The sequence below is a fragment of the Coenobita brevimanus genome, chromosome 55, assembly GCF_032717465.1.
Source record: "Coenobita brevimanus isolate Jiangsu-jjx chromosome 55, ASM3271746v2, whole genome shotgun sequence".
NCBI classification, from domain to species: domain Eukaryota; kingdom Metazoa; phylum Arthropoda; class Malacostraca; order Decapoda; family Coenobitidae; genus Coenobita; species Coenobita brevimanus.
This window is the reverse complement of record NC_137008.1, coordinates 2,202,602-2,225,458: the sequence shown is the minus strand read 5'-3', so window position 1 is coordinate 2,225,458 and position 22,857 is coordinate 2,202,602.

The window sequence follows — 22,857 nt, the reverse complement described above, 5'->3', positions numbered from 1 at the left end:
CCCAAAGTGGCGATGGAAAGTGTATGGGGGAATATTTTTACATGGGAGCAGTATCAACCACAGGAAAATAGTATGAGAAGGAAGAATGACGGACGTTGGAAGAGGAATGAGAAGTGTGTGAGGCCTTCTTGCTTTGCTATCGTTATCTTCAGCTCATAGAATTAGATATCATAGTCATAGCTTTGTAACAGACAGCCCCGAAAGGACCAATAGGCCTTTTGCTGTTTGCTTCCCTTTGTACGCCTTTAAATCGCTGGAAGGTGACTGTCGGCGAACTTTTGTCTGTGACAGTACCTGAAAACTTGGCACTGCTCCCCTGGATGTGTTGTAGTGTGTGAATGAGTGGTGAGTGGGTGATGTTGGAGTGGGGTAGCTGGGTTGTGGTATGGTAGTGAGAGGTGTGTGGGCGGAGTGGTTGTGTTGTGGTGAGTGGGTGATGTGGGGGTGGGGTAGCTTTGTTGTGGTGTGGTAGTGAGTGGGTGATGTGGGGGTGGGGTAGCTTTGTTGTGGTGTGGTAGTGAGTGGGTGATGTGGGGGTGGGGTAGCTTTGTTGTGGTGTGGTAGTGAGTGGGTGAGTGGTGTAGGGGGATGACTGTGTTGTGGTGGGTTAATGAATGTGTAGGGACGGGGTGGTTGTGTAGTGGATGATCGGTGATTGAGTGGTGTGGGTGTGGGGTGTCTGTGTTGGTGGGTTAGTGAACAGATTAGTGTAGAGGCAGGATGGATGTTGGGTTAATGAATGGTGAGTGGGTGCTGTGAGAGCGTGGTGGCTGTATCCTGGTGGGTGTGAATGGTGAGTGGGTGGGGTGTTGGTAGGGAGAGAGTGGGATTGGTGCAGGGAGGATGGTCCAGGGTGGTGTGAGGATAGGGTGAGGGTGTGATGTGGGCTGGATGAAAGTGGTGGGGTGAGGGTGAGGGCGGGGTGAGAGTGAGGGAGTGTGGGGCAGGGTGGGTGTGCTGGTGAGTAGTGAATGGTGTTGGGGGAGGGGTGGCTGTGTTGGGTAATTGGTTGTATTTGCCTAACATCACGCACTGTTGGCATACCCGCCCTTCAAACTGCCTCACACCTTGTCCACGCTCAGTGACAACAATAGTTTACCACGAGGGAAGTGACCATATTGTACTTATATTCTTCTGGAGTCGATTCTTATCCTCAGTGTTCGCCTTTTCAGCCAGACATCCTGCTGCAGGATTTTCAGTACCATCAAGATCAGTCATCTCAAGTAACGCATAAAACCATGTCCAGTCCTCATCTCTGGGGGTTAAATGGCCGTGTTCCTTCGTTGCATATTTTCCACCTGACACCTTACTTTCTCCCTCCTTGATATCTACTTGGGTTTAGCACTGATTCAGGTTCCGTCAGTAACATGCAAGAGGATTATTAATGTGTGTTGTGAAAAATAAGTCAAAGGAATAGGTGCTACACAGTCTCCTAAGCCATCTAAATGTATGGGCTTCAGCACCATTCATCTGCTCCAAGGAAGGGAATGAACGGCGAGACCACTGTACAGGGCGGACCCACCACGAGACAGCACAGGTACATACGAAACTCGCCTGTCTTTACCTTTTTTTGGCTCTGTTCGGGAAGGGTGTCGTGATGACGTGAGTGGCTACAAAACACACCTGCTGTTGGTGGTTCTCACGTGGCACGCACAAGACACGGGGATGGATTTGTAACTACGAGTCTATCTATCCATGTATCTCTTGCCAGACGCCTCATTCCCGTAAGGGGTGGCCACAAACAAATCGCCTCCATGTCGCCCTGTCCCGTACCATTTCACTATCCTGCTCCCAGCTCACACCCCCCTCTCTCATATACCTCTTCACTCCATCCTTCCATGTCATCCTTGGCCTCCCCCTCCCTCTCCACCCCCTACGAATACATAGCCTTCCAGTTTGGTACACTCATGTAGTACAAGAAATTAAAAGTGGCTTTGATAAGTACTCGGCTTCTTTACTGCTTAATGCTTTACTTATGATAACATTTTCTGAAATACAAAGCGTGGAAGACACAAGCACAGAACGACATTGTCACGTACCAAATGTTGACGGTGTTTCCGTCCTTTGCCTAGGAAACATTGTAGAATATGATTTTCACTCATTATTTTCCGTGAAATTTCCATGACATTTCCTTGCTACACTTGCTGCTTAGTTCCTGCTGGCCTTGACTGAAGGGATTGGTGGGGGTTGGGGCCTTTCTGCTTTGTTGTCCTTATCTTTCAGTCAGTGAGATACCTTAGTTATAACTTACCTCACGATAAACTTTCATCCTTGACAGGACTACTAGCATTGTTGCTGGCTGCTTTCCTTTATTCTCCTCTATACCGAATGAATAAGTGTACACACCCATCAGGACCTTACACTGAGACTTTCAGGGGGAATCGTGTATGCTTTGTTATTTTAGTTTCCAGACCAGAATATAATCGTCTATCGGTAGAGCCTAATAGAAAATTTTAATCGTGCTGAAAGGAGTCACTGAATCGTTTTTTTCCTCTGTTTGTTAGTAGCCTCAGTAATCCCTAGGCTTGTGTTTGTGTTCATCGCTGACACACCAGCAAAAATACGGTAAAGCTGAAATAAACACACCACAATTATTGTTTTAATAGTACCAACATAGTAGTTTTTTATGGGAATGGGGTGGGGAGATGGATGGGGGGATGGGATGTGAGGATGATGTGGTGGGAAGTTGGATGGGGGGATGGGAGGTGAGGGGGATGAGGTGGGAGATCTGGGTGGGGGTTAGGTTGAAATAATAGTGTGGGGAGAATGGGGTGGGGAGTTAAATAATGGGATGGGGTGGGGAGCTGAGTGAGGGATGGAGTGGGGAGGTGAGTGGGAAGGAATGGAGTGGGGTAGGGATGGGGAGAGTGTGCACTGGAACAAATGAGCGTGGGATAAACAGGACTCATGCAAAATCCTGTTTGTTGTTGTCGTAACTGTGTGCAATATATACGTTCGTCTGTTCAGGGACAAAAAATATAGTTAGGTTTGACTCGAAAATAACTCGAGAGTGAGGTTTGCCAGAGTGAAATCCCATGCGTGGATATTACACAAGTGGAGTGGAGGAGAGGGCTTGGAGTGGTGATGAGTGGTTATTGAAAGGTTATGGAGGGTTTTTATCGTGCCTGCCCTGGACAAACTCTAGGATTGAGAGAGAGAGAGAGAGAGAGAGAGAGAGAGAGAGAGAGAGAGAGAGAGTACCTGTGCGTGTGTGTGTGTGTGTGTGTGTTACAGATGAGTATTGGGTGTACTGGTTAGGTCAGCATCTCCAAACAAGCAATTTCGAGTAACTCCATCAACCCAGTATCTCTCAGAAGTCAATTACCAGTATCTCCACCCCGCCATTACTCCAAATTGCTAGCCATTTAGTTATCTCCACACACACACACACACACACACACACACACACAGGGGAGGGAAAGAGAGAAAAGGTTCATGTTGTATTAAGAAAAGAAAACAGGAGGGAAGGGACCACATAAACTGTCAGGACATATAGAGCCTTCACTTCCTGTAAAGAAAAGAAAAAAAAGCAGTTTTGAATCACGATAATTTATGTGATTGAAAAGTTGGTTTACAGAAGTTAGTTGTGTTGCAGAACTTACGCCAATAGAAATTTTCCTTGAGCAAGTTAAGTGACAATATTCTTTAGCTTAAAAAAGGATCAAAGAATATTCTGTTCTTTGATCACAGGTGGTTTCAATGTTGTCTTCTGCTTTAAGAAAGAGTGTAAGATTTGATTCCCGATACAGTTTTTTTCAGTGTCTAGTCAGCCCTATTCCTATATGCAGTACAGAAAGTGTCAGTCTGCTTTGGTGCTCAGAATCTTAAGCTGTAGTACGGTTTGTAGACTTATGGCCTGTATTCTTGTCGGTTGAGAAAGCTCCCTAAAACCTTTTCCTAAGTAGTTTATTTGGCATATTACACCCTGCCATAGTCCTTTGTGTTACTTAAATCTTTCTAGTACCACCATACTCTTCATAAATGACATACTAAACAATATTAGCCAGCTGTAGCCCAAAATTAATCACTGAGTATGAGGTGTTTGGGAGATTCCTTAACTGACGAGAATATGAACTTAAGTTAAATACATTGCATTTTATATCTTGACCTGTGTTACTTTCATCGTGAAGGTGCGATTTTTTTGGCAAGACAAATATTTTCTTGACGGTTCAGCACAATGTAAAGGAATTCAGAAGCCTTATATGATTTTTTTTTATGAATTTTTGTTGCGCATAAGGGTGATAAGGCACTCTGATTAGGCCGGCTTAGGGATGTTAGAAATTAATGCTCCTTGGCCATTCACTCATATCATTTTGTTTGGGTCCTGTTGTGGAGGCGAGGACTGATTTCCTGGGCATTTACGAATATGTTGGGTATAAGCAGAAGCAAACTCAGCCCCATACCGACTGGCCCCGGGTTCGACTCCAGGATCTCTTCAACTCAGTCGTATTATAAGTGGCTGAAAGGGTTTGATAATACACTCCTCGTTTACTTGTCACGTATATTGCACCCTAATACTCCCTTTGTGATATGTGGTTTTAATACTGAGAGAGAGAGAGAGAGAGAGACAGTACGCGTCGAGTATGGCCCGAGTTGTGATAGGATACATAGTGATAGATAAATACAGGGATAGATAAATAGACTGACTGATTGATAGATAGATATAGATGAGTGGATGGATAGATAGATAATAAGAATGGTATAGATAGATAGATAGATAGTTAGATACCTGGATAGATATATAGATAGACTGAGATAGATAAATAGAGAGAGAGAGAGAGAGACAGTGGTGATTGTCCCTCGTGTGTCAGTCCGGGGGGACCTGAAGGCAAATTGGGACCCCCCCCCTCTCTCTCTCTCTCTCTCTCTCTCTCTCTCTCTCTCTCTCTCTTTGATCATCGGGCACTCTTTTTTTTCTCTCTCTCTTTTTCTTTGTATTTTGTAAATCGCTTCCCCCAATTCACCTCCTTCTCTTCCAATATTTAACTGCTTTCATTTCTCTCTCTCTCTCTCTCTCTCTCTCTCTCTCTCTCTCTCTTTTTCACCGTAAATTGCTTCCTCCAATTCATTTCTTTCTCTTCCAGTATTTAACTACTGTCATTTTTCTTTCTCTGTCCTCTCTTTCCTCCTTTTATTGTTATTTTTTTCTTCCCTATGTTTCCTTTGTTGTTATCAGTCTCTTCTGTTTTCTTCCTTCCAATTTCTCACATTTTCGTCATGTTTTTTGTATATTATGTTTTCTTTGCTGTTTTACTCTTGTCTTCTCCCTCTCGTTGCCTTTGTTTTGTCTTTATTTTTATTTCCTGCTTCTCGTCGTCTCTTAGGTTTATTTTTGTCAGTCAGTTACTTCCTGGTTTTACTTTCTTGTATATGAGAGAGGGGGGCGTGAGTTGGGAGCAGAGCAGTGAAATGGCGGGGGACAGGGCGACGTGGAGGCGATTTGTTTGTGGCCACCCCGTACGGGATTGAGGCGTCTGGCAATAGATAGATAGATAGACGTTCTTGTTTATTCTTCTCTCTTCTTTCTTTTTTCAGTACATTTTCTTTATATTCATAGTATTGTAGATTTCTTTTTCTTTTTTTTGTTCAGGTAATTACAGGCAGGTAGGTAGGTCATGGGTGATTAATTTTTTTTTTTTTTAATGCGAGAAAGAAGGAACCAAAGGCCACGAGCCCGCGATAACCGATCCTTCCAAGAGAAAAACAAAATACAAGAGAGAGCCAAATTCAAGATCTGATCATTTCGAGATGCCTGGACACACTGCGTTTGAAAGACTGGAGATCATAGCTAGCAGGAAATACAGACAGAAGGAGACAGTTCCAGAGTTGACCTGTTGCATAAATGAAGGACTGGGAGTAACGGTTAACTCTTGCATTAGAGAGTTGGACAGAAAAGGGATGAGAGTTTGTTGCCAGACGGGTATAGGCCCTTTAGGTATAAGTAGGTAGAGATAATGAGGCAGAAAATTGAGCAGTTAATTAAGCAGATAAAAACATAAGACAGGGCTAGGTTCATGGAAAATCAGGTAGACGGAACTAATTAGGAAGATTATTAAGGAAGCAGGTAATAATGTAACAGGTAATCAGGTAGGCAGGTAATCAGGCTAATGGTAAGGCAGGTAATCAGGCTAATGTGTAGGCTGGTAATCAGGTAGGCAGGTAATCAGGCTAATGGGTAGGCTGGTAATCAGGTAGGCAGGTAATCAGGCTAATGGGTAGGCAGGTAGACAGACAATCAGGTAGGCAGGTAGACCAGGTTCATTAGCAATTAGACAGGTGGACAGGCAATGAACAGGTCGGCAGGTAATCAGGCTTTTGAATAATTAGATAGGTAATCAGGTAAAAGGTAACCAGGTAATCAGGCTCGTGAGTAATTAGGCAGGTATCCATGTAGTCCAGGTTAATGAGTACTTAGACAAAGGTAGACGGGTAATTAGGTAACAGGTGGGCAGGTAACCAGATTTTTGAGTAATTAGACAGGTAGACAGGTAATTAGGTAACAGACAGGTAACCAGGCTTGAGCAATTAGACAGTCGACAGGTAATTACATAGATAATCAGTTTAATGGGCTGTTTGGCGATCAGATACTTAGAATAACCCTCTCATGCTCGGAACAACTCGAGTATTCTATTCCAGTTAAGCCACATGAGTGTATTCAGTTGAGAGTGAGTCGGGAAAGCTCCCTAACGCCTTTCCCTTAGCAGTTTATTTTGTTTATTACATCTTCCTATCCGCTTCTGTGTTGCATAAATTGTTATATAAATCCCTCCAATATCGCCATACTCTGCATCAATGACGTACGAAAAGATATTAACCAGCCATATCCAAAAAATAAATCGCTATGGAAGAGAGAATACGACCCTGAGAGAGTTATAATTACAGACTAATGAAGAATGATTGAGAGGAGATAGACAAAGAATGAGTGAATAATATAAGGGAAAAGAGGTAATGAAGACAGAGGAGACTTGATAAAAACATACAGAAAGAGCAAAATGAAAGGAAGGTAAATTAAAGACAAGAAGACAAGGAAAAAAAGAAAAGAAAAATAGATACCGTAGATTAATAGATAGAGGTAGAGATAGACAGACACACAGACAGAGACAAAGACAAAGAAATAATCACAGTATTGAATCGAGGAAAAAAGATATGTTAAAATTTTTAGACGGGGAACAAGAAGACAGAAAAGAATACAGAAATAAAAAGAAAAAAGGAGGAATAAAAATAAAGATAATTAGATGAATATTAAAGGAAGTAGAGAAGAGAGGAAGGAATTAGAAAATAAAAGAGAATGACGGAGAAGAGGGAAGAGAAAAGAATGAGTAATGGAAGGCAAAGAAGAAGAGAAATGAGAGAGGAAGATGGAAGAGGAGGAAGGCAGAGAAGAAGGAAGAGGAGAGAGGAGGATGGTAAGAAGGAAGGCTTAAAGAAGAAAAATGAGAGAGGAAGATGGAAGAGGAAGAAGGCAGAAAAGAAATAAAAGGAGAGAGGAAGATGATAGAGAGGAGGGCAGAGGAGAGAGGAAGCAAGAAGATAAGACCAGTAGACGAAAAGGTAATCAAGACAGAGAAGAAGGTGTAAATGAAGGTAGGAAATCAGACAGGTAGGCGAGACAAGAAAAACTAAACATAAAAGGAAAGTAGTTGAAGGATGACCATGCAAGAGAACACAGGACGAATGTAATATGAAAAGAGACAAAAAATAAAAAGATCGACAGGAAATAACAGAAGTAGAAAGCGTATAGGAAAAAGCTGACATAGAAAATAACAGAAGAATGTGGGAAAGAATTATATAGACAGAGAAGGACACATAACAGAATAAGACGGTAAGAAGACAGGATGTAAAAAAATAAAGACAGTAAAGCAGCCCTGTCACCTGTCTTGTCTCTCCCCTCTCTGTTCCCTCTCCCCCTACCATCTGTCTCCCCATCCCCTCTCCCCCTCCCATCTGTGTCTCCCCATCGCCTCTTCCCCTCCCACTTATGCTTCCCCCCCCCGCCCCACCCACCTAAATCATCTTCTCCCTCACCCATCTAAACCCCCCTCTCCCTTACCCACCTAAACCCCCTCTCCCTCACCCATCTAAACCATCTTCTCCCTCACCCATCTAAACCTCCCTCTCACTCACCCACTTACTGTAAATCTTTCCCCCTTTCCACCCACCTCACTCTCAGCTCCCTCTCCCCACCTTAACCTTCCCTCCTCTTCCCCACATATTACCCACCTCTTCCCCCTCCCCCATTACCTTCAGCCCCCTCCTCCCCCCCCCCCACCACAACACGGTCCATGGTTTTACGAGGCTGGAGTGGACCGGGGAAGGCGGGTCCGCGGCGGGCTTTGTGGCTCATCGTAAAATGCAGCGTGTTCTGGGCGACACAGGATGCTTCGTGACGCCTTTTCCTGACCTATTTATTTTTTTTCCACACGGTTCGATAGTATATTTTTCCCTAGCCTTGGTTTCTTCTTGCGATGATTTATTACATTTTTGTATGGTACAGTTGCGGACATAAATAAGGATCCACTTCATGACGAAAAATAGACACTGAGCAACACATCTGAGACCCAGTAATAAATTCTACGGAACCCCAGTAAATTTTTCAGAACCATATGGAACTGTGTCATAATTTTTGAGCCTGGAAACTGGAACGATACTTTTGTCCGCGATAGTACGTTGATTCTGATTTCCAGTTAACCCATTCACCCCGATGATGTGTTTATTCCAAGCTACCTTCAGACAGTTCAGCGATTTTATTCAACTGTAGTATTGACGCGATTCACTTAGGCTTGTATCTGACCCTTCTAGTTGTATCTTATCATTTTTTTTTTTATGGAAGATGAACAGAGGATGGAAAAAACAAATAAGAAATCCCTACACCAGATTACAGGTGTCCTCCGTCCCAAAAAAATCTGTAACAGTTAGACTAGAACTGCTGTAGATTGAGTTTTGTGGGATGGGGGAAGTTCATTTATTCATCTATCTATCTGTCTATCTGTCTGTCTGTCTATCTGTCTATCAACAGTTAGAAGCTATGATCCTGTAAGGGGTGGTTGTTTGCCTCTGAGTTAGTCGTTTTATGGGGAGGGGCACTAACCCTCCACCAACCCACTTGCTGACACGTAGGGAACACCTATGGGTTGGTCATATGGTGACCACCCAGCGTTGTAAATGGTTTCCGTGGGGGGAAGTCATCTAGGGAAAGCGAGTTCCAGAGAGAAGCAGTTCGGGGGATAAGGGAATTCTGATTGACTGAGAATACCATTTTTTTTGTAATTCTGCATTTTTAAGGTAATTTTGCATCTATTTTGTAGGTATTTTGCATGTTTTTAAAGGTAATTTTGCATGTGATTTTGCAAATAATTTTGTATGTTTTTGTGGGTAATTTTCCTTGTTTTTAAAGGTAATTTTGCATGGTTTTGTAGGTAATTTTGTGCGTTTTTTGATAAGCATTTTTGCATGTTTTGGTAGGTAATTTTGCATTTTTTGGTAATTTTGCATTTTTTATTTATTTTTATTGTTTTAGGTAATTTTGCTTACTTTTATTCACCGCAGAAGAGCCCCTCGAGGAAAGGATGTTACTGAAGGCTTTATTTTACCCCTCCAGTCCGTAATCGTGTCTTCAGCTTAATTTAATCGTCTGGATTTAACAGCGATTAAGAGTAATAGACATCCACGTGTTGAAGAGATTAAGACATGGGGGAGTTATGAGCGTCTGGGAGGAAATGCAGTGAAAGTGAGTTTGTCTATCTATCTATTGCCAGACACCTTAATCCCGTAAGGGCCACAAACAAATCACCTCCAAGTAGCCCTGTCCTCCGCCATTTCACTACCCTGCTCCCAGCTCACACCCCCTTCTCACATATACCTCTCGACTCCATCCCTTCATCTCATCCTTGGACTCCCCCTCTCTCTCCCAATGCTAAGGGAGTTCGTAATCAGATTCAATATTACAAATTTGAAAGCCAAGGAAGGACACACACACACACACAAAATAAGATGAGAGAAGTGAGATGGCCCAACTTTTCCCCAACTTGAGATGAATTGGAGTTACAAGTTCAGAGGTTCACAGAAGTAAGATACACACCAAGACACCCTGAAGAAAGAATTTGGAATAGTTCACAAGTTCACACAAATAAGACACCCCAAGACACCCAGAGGAAAGAATAAGACGATGAGTGTTGTGTAAATCGCCTCCATTTCACGGAACATTTGAAGACCTGGCCCCTTCCCCTCGCCCGAAGCTAATCTCTTGCTGTGGCCATTTGTGTCTCCTCATACACATATCCTTCTCCGCTCGCCCTCCTGATGTGGAAGTTAAATGAGGACAATAACTCCGGCACCGTTTGGCATCCCCTCTTCGTCAGCGCCTGCCCCCGTGTGCGAGTGTGGTGCGAATTAATAGTGCGAGAGACGGAGGTGCCAAAAATGACGATGAGAAGGGCGAGGGAGACTAGAGCGGCTTGGAAGTTTTATTGTTATTATTATTATTATTATTTTTTTTTTTTGAGGGGGGGTGTTTAAAGATTTGAGAGAGAGAGAGAGAGAGAGGGAGGGAGGGAGGGAGGGAGGGAGAGAGAGAGAGAGAGAACAGGAGGAAAAAGAGGAGGCTAATGGTGTGAGATTTTAAAAGTTTTGGGGAGGAGAAATAGCTATAATTGCTAAGAAGTGAAAGAGGTGAGTCGAAAGATCACATTGAGGAAGATTAAAAAAAAAAAAATAGAGGAAGAGATGGCGAAAGGTGTAAAAAAGAGAGGGGGGGGGGGAACCCCAGGCGGCGAGAGAGAGAATGGGTCAGTGAGCAAGAAGAAAAAGGAGAAACAGAGAGAGAGAGAGAGAGACGGCCCGCTGACAGGAGAGAAAGGGGAGCATGATGGAAAGGAATAGGGGAAAGAGGGCAAGGGGAAAGAGACAGGAGAAAACACATGAATGGAAGGTGTAGTAGGACAAGTAGAGAGAGAGAGCATCAAGGACGAGAATGACAGTTACAAGGACAAGGGCAGTGACAAGGACAATGACAAGAAGAGAGAGGGAAGGGAGGAAGACGAAGGGAAGAAACATTGCCTGCAGGAAGACGTAGTGGGCCATCGCCTGGAGACAGCGAAGCGAGGGGAAAAACGGGGCAGGAAGCAGAGGGGAAAGCAATCAGGGGAAGTGCATGTAAATTCAATAATAAAAGGTGAGAAGAACGGAGGGGGAAATGAGTCGAGGAGCTGGAAATGAGCGCACAGTCTGGTCGCGTGTAATGAATTGTTAAACTTCGGGCCGCATTTTCCCCTTCCCATCGGAAATGAATGTGTTGGTGAAGGTAACTCCATCCCTGCGTGAAAATGAATGTGTGAGTCTTTTCCCTTAGTCGACTGCCTTGAAAATTTGCTCTGTAATTAGGTGAAGATGTCTATAAATGGATTCTACACAAAAGGGTACGTCTGTCTGTCTATCTATCTATTGCCAGACGCCATAATCCCGTAAGGGGTGGCCATTTGACTTTGAGTTATTTGTTTTACGGGGAGGGGCACTAACCTTCCACCAACCCACTTGTTGACACGTAGGGAGCACGTATGGTTTGGTTTTATGGTTACCACCCAGCGTTGTATATGTTTTCTTGGCTCATCTCCGTAAATCCGGCCAACTTCCTGTTTAGTTTACTCCTTCTGCTACCAGGCGATTAATTCCACTGCTCGATTGCCTTGTCATTGAGGATGGGTAAATTAATCCCATGTCTAAATCCTCCATTTCATGAAGCTTATTCTCCGCTGCATAAAACCATGAGAGAGAGAGAGAGAGAGAGAGAGAGAGAGAGAGAGAGAGAGAGAGAGAGAGAGAGAGAGAGAGAGAGAGAGAGAGAGATCACTTACCTCATTGCTTTAATCCACTCCTGATCAGAATGAGAGTCGGGAAATTTGTCATCAGGAAAAGTCTTCATTTACAGTTGAGTAAGGAGGCTCTGTAACACCTCCTCTTTAGCGATTTATTTCTCAAACTGCTCATTAGTATCCTCTTTTTTTTTGCTTCTTATATCTTTCTAAGGTCGACATAAATTGCATGAGTAACACAGAAGAATATAGTAACAGAACAGAATCAGGTATAAATCGGTAAAGGGGAGGGGTTAGTAAGTCCTGAACGTACATGAACACCCCCCTCCCTCCCAGTGTCTGTCCTTGGTGGGAGTGAACATGTACAGTTGATCAAAAAGTTTGGGTGTACACGCGCACGAAGCAATCTGACACACGTGACGGTGGATACTGCAAAATACCAGCTAGTACTCCCTCACAATAGTAACTTTGATTCTGTGTGTTTCGTGCTAGAGGTATATTTATCGTAGCTGTGGTAAATATTGTGACTTTATGGATATTTACATGGAAATAAATAAGTCTTCTTGAGGTGTTATTAGACGTATTGATCATTTAAGAGAGCGTTTGGACCCTTCATGGGCGATTTTCTTTTATGTCTGTCTTTCTTTCTTTTTCTTCCTTCCTTCTTTCCTTCCTTCCTTCCTCTCTCCCATCCTACCTTTCTTTCTTTCTTCCGTCCTGCCATCCTACCTTCCTTTTTTTTTCTTTTTCTTTCCTTCCTTCCTGCCTTGCTGCCTTCCTTTTCTTTTTCTTATTCCATCTTCCTTCCTTCCTTCCCTCCCTCCTTTCTTCCTTCCTTCTTTCCTTCCTTTTTTTTCGTTCTTCCCTTCTTTCCATCCTTCCTTCTTTCCTTCCTTTTTTTTCGTTCTTCCCTTCTTTCCATCCTTCCTTCCTCCTCTCTTCCATCCTTCCTTCCTTTTTTTTCGTCCTTTCCTTCCTTCCATCCATCCTTCCTTCCTTCCTTTCTTTCTTTCTTTCTCTCATTCATTCATTCTTTTTTTTTTCCTTCTTCCGTCCTTCTTTCCTTCCTTCCCTCCATCCCTTCTTTCTTTCATTCATTCATTCTTTCCTTTTTTCTTCCGTCCTTCTTTCCTTCCTTCCTTCCTTCGTTTCTTTCTTTCCTTCTTTCTTTTTCCTGCGTACCTCTCATCATGGTGAAAATCTCGACCGTGTAATTCGAACGGAGTGTGAATAGGTACCAACCAATCCTAATTTTTGACGCGCTTACGGAACACCTGTAAGTGGGTGTGGAGGTGTAATTAGCCTGCATCCCACACCTGAGGATGTAGTCAGCAACGGGACAGCAAGATCTGAGGTTCGTGTTCTCGTCGGGTAAGGCAGCTCCCAAACACCCTTTCCTAAGTGATTTATTTTGCTTATTACGCCTTAGTGTCCTACTCTGTGTTACATGAATCCTTCCAATATCGCCATACTCTGCATAAATATTGTACAGAAGGATATTAACCAGCCATATAAAAAATAAATCGCTGAGGACGAGGGATTAGGGTACAAAAAGATATTAACCAGCCATATAAAAAATAAATCGCTCAGGAAGAAGGATTAGGGTACAATAAGGTATTGATCAGCCATATCAAAAAATGAATCGCTCAGGAAGAGGGATTAGGGTACAAAAAGATATTAACCAGCCATATCAAAATAATAAATCGCTGAGGACGAGGGATTAGGGTACAAAATAATATTAACCCGCCATATCAAAAATTAATCGCTCAGGAAGAGGGATTAGGGTACAAAAAGATATTAACCAGCCATATTAAAAAAATAAATCGCTGAGGAGGAAATATTAGGGTATAAAAAGATATTAATCAGCCATATCAAAAAAATAAATCGCTGAGGAAGAGGAAATAGGGTACAAAAAGATATTAACCAGCCTTATCCAAAAATAAATCGCTGAGGAAGAGGGGTTAGGGTACAAAAAGATACTAACCAGCCATCTCCAAAAATAAATCGCTGAGGAAGAGGGATTACGAGCCAGGGAGATAATGGTTCACTTGGCAGGGGTGAATCGGCCTAACGAAGGTCTCAGATTTTTGGAATTTTGAAAAACTCCGCTCCTCCCCCCCCCAAAAAAAAAAAAAAAATCGAAATGGCAGGGTTTTCTTTGGACTTGAACTTCCAGAGAGAGAGAGAGAGAGAGAGAGAGAGAGAGACAGACAGACAGACAGACAGACAGACAGACACACACACACACACACACACACACACACACACACACACACACACACACTAACAGAGAGAGAGACAGACAGACAGACAGACACAGAGAGAGACAGACTGACACACACACACACACACACACACACACACACACACACACACACACACTTACGAACCCCTTCAGTACGAGAACACTTTCCTCAGTAAAATAAAAATATTCTTGAGTAAAGATAAAAAGTAAAGGAAATCATCTGTCTTACTTGATGACTGTGTGTGTGTGTGTGTGTGTGTGTGTGTGTGTGTGTGTGTGTGTGTGTGTGTGTGTGTAGGGACGATTGCTTACTTGTGATTAATGGGTCTGTTCGGCCGGGTAGACTGGGGTTGACGAACAGCAGAAATCCCAACCTATTCGTACCTCTTAAAAAAAACAGGGACCTGGATGGTAAACTAGATGGTTGCGTGTCGCAGTTTGAGGGAAAATTGGACTTAGCAAATTTCTATGTCTGCTTTAATGAGCGCAGAATCTGAAACTCTGCTTTACTGAGTCGTGTAGCGTGTTTGGATTAGTGTGTGTGTGTTTTTTTTCTCAGTTTTTCCACCTCGTTAAACAGCGCAGAGAATTTTACATTAAGCAAGAAACATTAATGAGAGAGAGAGAGAGAGAGAGAGAGAGAGAGAGAGAGAGAGAGAGAGAGAGAGAGAGCCTATGTTGCAGAATATTAAACTCGTGAACAAGAGATATTAAAAAGAGGGAGAGAGAGAGAGAGAGAGAGAGAGAAGAGAGATTTTGGAAGACAAGAAAAAAATATTAACAGCGTAAAAGAGAATAATGAACTGATAAAGAGAATTGTGTGTAAAAGAGAGAAAAACTGAGAGCAATAGAGAGCAGTATCTATAAGAGAGAGAGAGAGAGGAAATATTTCAGATGAGAGTACGTATACAGGAGAAAATATTGGAGATAAAAATATAAGTAATCAGAGAGAGAGAGAGACGACAGGAGGAAAAAGAGGAGGCTAATGGTGTGAGAATTTATAAGTTTTTTGCAGGAGAGAGAGAGAGAGAGCATGGTATATAATTAAAGACTGAATGTTAGAAGTGGAAAAGAAAAAGGCAGCATTTTAGATTGTGAAGTCGGTATGAGAGAGAAAAATGCTAGAGATACTGCGAGTAGTTATTAAGCGAGAGAGAGAGAGAGAGAGAGAGCAGTGTATGCAGGTATGAAAGTGTATATTATAAAACGTGTAAAGTTGTAGGGATGGAAGTAAACACACACACACACACACACACACACACACACACACACACACACACACACACACACACACACACACACACACACACACACACACACACACACACACACACACACACAGGCACAAGGATCAAGGTCGAGGCAGTGAAGGAACATGTAACTCCATCCCTCCATTTTTTTTTATTTATAATTTTGTTCGCTGCATGGGGAGGTTAACACATATATTAACTATCATGACACTTTTCGAGTACACACATAAAACACCGTAAGGACACATATTAGAGTAAAGAGAGAGAGAGAGTGAGAGAGAGATTGGATGTAATGTCCCTTTACTGCATCAACCTTGTTCCGATGGTTTTTAGCTCACCATCATTCCCATATCTTCTGTATGAGAAACTTCTGAAGGTTTATGTTAGCTGCTCTTGTTAAGAAGAGCGTCGTAATAGTGAAAGGGGTAATGAGGACCCAGACTGACTCGCTGTTACTCGGAAAGTCTCTTGTAAAGCCTTCTGACAACCGTAACTGGGAGCACTGAGGGAAATTTCTTCACTAAACCCCTCCGCAAAAATCGTCCGGTGTTAGGCATAAATGGATACAGGTTCCCAGGCTCAGTGGATTAAGGAGAGCAGCTGCGTTCATTCCCCCCACCTATTTTTTTTTTTTTTATGCAAGGAAGAAGGAACGCAAGATCAGAATCCCGAAATAGGTTCCTTCGAAGAAAAAATGAAAACGAAATAACAGAGTGCCAGATTCAGACACCAAACCTCCACCGCTCTAATTCTGGACGTGCCTAACCATCACCTAAACCACAGTCAGAATGTAGCTAATATTTTCCTGCTTTTATCTAGTCTGGAACCAATTTGTCTTGAGGTCACTTAAGGGCAACTCAGGTGATCTTATATTTATTCATGTAGGTCATATTAATCATGCTCAGAAAGGGGTACTGTCTTCGGATCCAGTCAGGGTGGAGTGGGTGGGTAGGAGTGGACGGGATGGGCTGGTATGGGATCGTTGTCTAGGCATGACGTCCTGTGAAGATGGGGATTGTAGGTTAGACAGCAAAGACGCAGCGGTAGATTGATTAAAAAGAAAAAAAAACTATACCCAAAATAGCAAGGTAAACACATGTCGTTGCCATATGCATAACGTCGCACAACCTAAAAAAAAAAAAAAATAATAAAGAAGACCAGAATTCTTCATTTCCTCCTCATTATTTATTTATTTATTTTTTTCAATGTTTCTTCGTTGTCTGCCCTGCCAATTTTAACTCTTGACAGATCATTAGTAATAAGTACATTGATAAAGGTAATATCCCATTGAGTTTTAACATCTCTCAGTTTGAATATAATCATCTGGCGTTTGTAAAAAAAATCAAATGAAGAAGAGAAAATTCAGGCTAACAGAAAACGCAAATAGTATCATTGGTAGCTGTAAAAGAAATGGGTAACAATAGCATAGTTAGCCCTAAAACCATTTTCTCTGCGGCTGATGGCATGGTATTAGCTGGCACCATCCTCCTCCTCCTTACTTTCACCTCCTGGAAACTAGCCGTGCCTGTCCAATCCACACCTAGGAATAGAGTGGGGGAAATGAGTGCACGAGGAAGAGGGTAGGAAAGGGGTAAAATATATTGGAAAAATTGGAGCGAACGTTGGAAATAGAGACGCCACGAAAGATTAAACGAGAATTAAGATTAAAGAAAGAGAGAGGGAAATAAAAAGCCAGTTTCCGCATAAAGGAGAGCGGCCCAGGAAGGCTGAGTAAGTGGCACCCTCTCGGAACAGGAAGGTGGAAATTTAAAAAGCTGCGAGAGAAACTGTGTGTGTGTGTGTGTGCGTGTGTGTGTGTGTGTGTGTGTGTGTGTGTGTGTGTGTGTGTGCCTGCCGTGCCAAGTTATCTCTGGGCTTTATCACTGAGGCCCTTATCTCTCTCTCTCTCTCTCTCTCTCTCTCTCTCTCTCGCCTGTTTCATGACATCCGATCGTGTAGCGCGGGGAGGGTATGTGTTTGACTTGGTTTGTCTGTCTGTCTGTTCTTCATCCTGTCTGTTTGTCTGTCTCAGCACAATTATGGAAAAACAGTTGAAGACCATCAGAGGAAACAGTGATAAAATTTTGACTTGAAATGGTTAAATAGATGCAGATATTTGGTCCAGGGCGAAATCTACTCATCTTGTTTAGATCCGATTAAGACCAAACTTGGTGGACGAATTGAGGGTCAGGAAGGCAAGAAATCATTCAGTTTAGGGAAGAGTTGATCAGCGTGAAAGGTTGTTGGGCAAGTCACATTTTATGCCCATTATTATTATTGTTATTATTATTATTATTATTATTATTATTTATTTTTTGAAGAAACTGGGTCGCCGGCTTTGGGGTCAGGAAGGAAGTGATATTATTTTGAAAACAGCAAGGCAAAGGCCAAGGACAAAGGGTAAAATCAGCTTAATCACTTGTGGACAAAGTTTGATGGAAGGACTGAGGCAGGGATGAGGTAATGCGCGTCTGAGAGCAATGAATGAAAGTTAAGGGCCACAGGACAGGTGAAAGGTTAGTCATTAGCCTCGCAGTTGCACTCCCACTTCTTATTTTTTAAAGATTCAAAGGCCGCAAAATTATAGGATTACTCACTTCAAGAAAAAATAGAACAGAAGAAAGCCAAGTTCAAGATCCATTCATTTCGAGATCCATGGACACATTGCTTTTAAAAGGCTGGAGGTCATAGGCAGAGGGAAATACAGTTTGAGATGGTTTCCGGGTTCCTGAGTGTTCCATCTTGATATATTCGTTTTCTCTGGTCCACTATTTTGATTTCATGTGTAAATTCTCTGTCACTGAATATTCTAACATACATTTGCACACTTTCTAACCACACACACACACACACACACACACACACACACACACACACACACACACACACACACACACACACACACACACATTGCTGGCCCTTCATGCTTTCTATAATCTTCTTTCCTTCCCTTTCGTTCTGAAGTTAATGCCTTTTCATCTTCCACATTACTTTCCTCATTTTTCAATATTATTTTTTTCTTCTTTTTTATCCCAGTGTTCCTTGCCTCATTTGTCTTGGTTCTTCATGCAATTTTTCTTCCTTGTATTTCCTTCTCTCCCCGTCTCCTTTTTATTCCCTCTCTTTCGTCCTTCCTTCTCTTTCCTTCTCTCTGCTATTTCCTTCTCTCCTTCCTTCTTTCATCTTCTCTCTCCTTCCTTCTTTCTTCTTCTCTCTTCTCCTTCCCTCTCTTTCCGTCTCTATCCTTCCCATTCCTTCTCTCTCCTCCATCCTTCTTTTTCCTTCTCTCTCCTCCTTCCCGCTCTTTCCTTCTCTCTCCGTCTCTCTCCTTTTCATTCCCTCTCTTTCGTCCTTCCTTCTCTTTCCGTCTCTCTCCTACTCATTCCTTCTCTTTCCTTCTCTCTCCTCCTGCCCTCTCTTTCCTCCTTCCTTCTCTTTCCTTCTCTCTCCTCCTGCCCTCTCTTTCCTCCTTCCTTCTCTTTCCTTCTCTCACCTCCTGCCCTCTCTTTCCTCCTTTCTCTTTCCTTCTTCCTTCTCTTTCCGTCTCCTATTCATTCCTTCTCTCCTTCCTTCCCATTCCTCATCTCTCCTCCTTCCCTCTCTTTCCGTCTCTCTCCTTCCCATTCCTTCTCTCTCCTTCTTTCTTCTTCTCTCTACTCCTTCCTTCTCTCTCCTTCTATCTTCTCCTTCCTTCTCTCTCCTCCTTCCTTCTCTTTCCGTCTCTCTCCTACTCATTCCTTCTCTTTCCTCCTTCCTTCTGTTTCCTTCTCTCTCCTCCTTCCCTCTCTTTCCTTCTCTCTCCTTCTCATTCCCTCTCTCTCCTTCCTTCTCTTTCCATCTCTCTCCTTCTCATTCCTTCGCTTTCCTCCTTCCTTCTCTTTCCTCCTTCCTTCTCTCTCCTCCTTCCCCCTCTCTCCTCCTTCCCTCTCTCTCCTCCTTCCCTCTCTCTCCTTCTTCCTTCTTTCTTCTCTCTCCTCCGTCCTTTCCTTCTCCTTCCTTCTCTTTTCTTCTCTCTCCTCCTTCCTTCTCTTTCCTTCTCTCTCCTCCTTCCCTCTCCCTCCATCGTTCTCTTTCCTTCTCTCTCCTTCTTTCTTCTTCCTTCTCTTCCCTTCTCTCTCCTTCTTTCTTCTTCCTTCTCTTCCCTTCTCTCTCCTTTCTTTTCTGCGTTATATTTAATCGCATTGGGTCCCGGCATATATCTTCTCTCTCTCTCTCTCTCTCTCTCTCTCTCTCTCTCTCTCTCTCTCTCTCTCTCCATTTTCCAGACGCTTTTTTTTATGTTCCTTGATAATTTTTTCGTCATATTTTTTTCTTTCTTTTTTCTTGCTTTTCTCTGGTTTGACCTCGATGAAATTTTCTCTCAGATATTTTCGTCCTTCATTTTGAGAGAGAGAGAGAGAGAGAGAGAGAGAGAGAGAGAGAGAGAGAGAGAGAGAGAGAGAGAGAGAGAGAGAGAGACCTTCATTACGATGACGTACAAAAACACAGACACGTTCGGAGGGTGTAATGTTCTACTCGTGTGTGTGTGTGTGTGTGTGTGTGTGTGTGTGTGTGTGTGTGTGTGTGTGAACAAAATAACTAAAGCAGTTTTGATATGATTTTATTCGTACATGGAGTAATGGAATGGTTGGGGATCAGCCAAGAGGTTGACCTATTGGTTTTAAGAACAGTTGGTCAGAGGTCAAGATCACCTGAGAGTCACCTTGAACAGTTTGGATCCGATTTAGACCAGACGTGGTGGAAGGGTTGAGGGTAAGGCAAGAACTCCCAAATGTACAGTTTTTTAGTATCATTTTATGGCTATACTTTAAATTTCATCGTCTTCTGAGTATAATTCTAAGATGTATCAATATTAGGGAAGGGATTACTTAAATTTATATTGTTTTTAATTGCTGTGTCACTTCTCAAAAAAAATTCTGTCTTTGTAGTTTCAGTACAATATTCAGGTGTACAGTAGCTTGAAGTACAATATTCAGGTGTACAGTAGCTTCAGTTATTCAGGTGTACAGTAGCTTCAGTACAATATTCAGGTGTACAGTATCTTCAGTTATTCAGGTATACAGTAGCTTCAGTACAATATTCAGGTGTACAGTAGCTTCAGTACAATATTCAGGTGTACAGTAGCTTCAGTACAATATTCAGGTGTACAGTAGCTTCAGTTATTCAGGTGTACAGTAGCTTCAGTACAATATTCAGGTGTACAGTAGCTTAAGTACAATATTCAAGTGTACAGTAGCTTCAGTACAATATTCAGGTGTACAGTAGCTTCAGTACAATATTCAGGTGTACAGTAGCTTCAGTACAATATTCAGGTGTACAGTAGCTTCAGTACAATATTCAGGTGTACAGTAGCTTCAGTAAAATATTCAGGTGTACAGTAGCTTCAGTACAATATTCAGGTGTACAGTAGCTTCAGTACAATATTCAGGTGTACAGTAGCTTCAGTAAAATATTCAGGTGTACAGTAGCTTCAGTAAAATATTCAGGTGTACAGTAGCTTCAGTACAATATTCAGGTGTACAGTAGCTTCAGTAAAATATTCAGGTGTACAGTAGCTTCAGTAAAATATTCAGGTGTACAGTAGCTTCAGTAAAATATTCAGGTGTACAGTCGCCCCAAAAGTGATGGCAAAGTGTTCCAAATACAATACAGAGTGGTCAAAGCATTCTGAATCACTGCCATCACTTCTTGGGGCGACTGTACGAACCGCATCGAAAGGGCTAGTAAAGTTGGGTTTCCTTTTTCCTGGCATTAATGAAGGAATGGTATTATTATTTTTCCCTTTGAAATAGTGGCTTTTTTTGTGTGCTATATTTTTGTTGCTGCCAGACTGCTTAATTTAGCGGAGGTGATCGCTAATAATGAGCGGGTGAGATAAGGAATTACCGCTAAGTCCCTCATTCCGGTTACGTATAGGCATAACCCCTTCAGTTCCAAGTCTCTCATAGGCAAAGTAAATTGTATGGAGATAGGAAGAAGAAAGTGAAGATTGCGTTTTGGGGGCTAAATTATGGACAACAGAAGAAAGGAAAGCATTTAATTATATAGTTTGAGAAGAAGAGAGGGAAAAAGATAATTAAAATGAGAAGATTATAGTGTCATTTTATCGAAGTGGTAGGTGGTGGCGACCATCATCCACTCACGTGATGTAGTGCTGCCTGCTTCTTCCTTACCCTTTATCATTCTTTTTCTGTGCCTGCCCTCCTCTTTTCCTATTTCTCCCATCTTTCCTGTCACTTCTTATTGCTTTTCTTTCCTTTACAGGTGGCTTTACATTGAGTGACAAGCCAAATGGTTTCCTGTAAGCCAAGAAACCATTTACAACGCTGGGTGGTAACCATATAACCAAACCATACGTGCTTCCTACGTGTCAACAAGTGGGTTGGGGGAGGGTTAGTGCCCCTCCCCGTAAAACAAATAAAGTCAAATGGCCACCCCTTACGGGATTATGGCGTCTGACAAGAGATGGATAGATAAAAAATAAAAGTTAGAAAAGGTGGATTTTTTTTTTTTTCTAGGACAGTATTAAACCATAAAAATTTGTGTTGAAAAAACGAAGAGAGAAAAAGGAGACGCCGAAAGTAAGAAAAGAAAATATGAAGTAAGGACAGCGGATTAAGAATGAAGAAAGGAGAAGAAAACTGGGCAGAGGAAAAACAAGAATGTGGAGGAAGAGTGGGTGTGCGTGTAAGGCTAAATGAAGATGAGAGAGAGAGAGAGAGAGAGAGAGCTGTACACCGTCCTTCGTCTTTTTTTTCCTTTCTATTTCTCACTTTCTCCTCCATTCCTATTTTCTTCATCTTGTGTTATATATTTCATTCTTTCTCCCTTCAGCAGTTTTTCAGTCTCTTATATTGCCCTTTTCTTTCCCATCATATTTATTACTTTCCTTGGCTTTCCTTTCTTCCTTCCTCTTCCTTCCTCCTTCTTTCCCTCCGCCTTCATTTTCTCCCTTTCATTACCTGTCTCCTGTTCCTTCTTCCATTTCTTTGTCTTTTTCTTCTACATTATTATCTTTTGTTTTTGCCTCTCCTTCCCCTCTCATCATTCCCCCCACCCATCTTTCTTTCAATCTCCCTTTTTCATCCTTTTTCTTATCTCTTTTCTCATTTTCTTTTCTCTCCCTTTCTCGAGTTTGGTCTTTTTCCTTCTCTCTCTCCGTCTGTCTGTCTGTCTGTCTGTCTGTCTGTCTCACACACACACACACACACACACACACACACACACACACACACACACACACACACACACACACACACACACACTTACTATACCCCGTCCACCCCCATTCTGTCTTCCTCTCTCACATCTTTTACCCCCTTCGTCCCACTGCCTATTTTTGTCTGTTACTCCCTATTGTTCCCTATCAGTCCTCCCCTTCTGCGCCTCCCGTCCCATTGCCTCTCAGTTTAGCCTGTGTGTGTGTGTGTGTGTGTGTGTGTGTGTGTGTGTGTGTGTGTGTGTGTGTGTGTGTGGCGGGCATCCGTGATTGGATTCCTTCGGCCTGGCGGGATTTTTCAAGATTTTAGGGTTTCATATGTGATAGCTCTCTCTC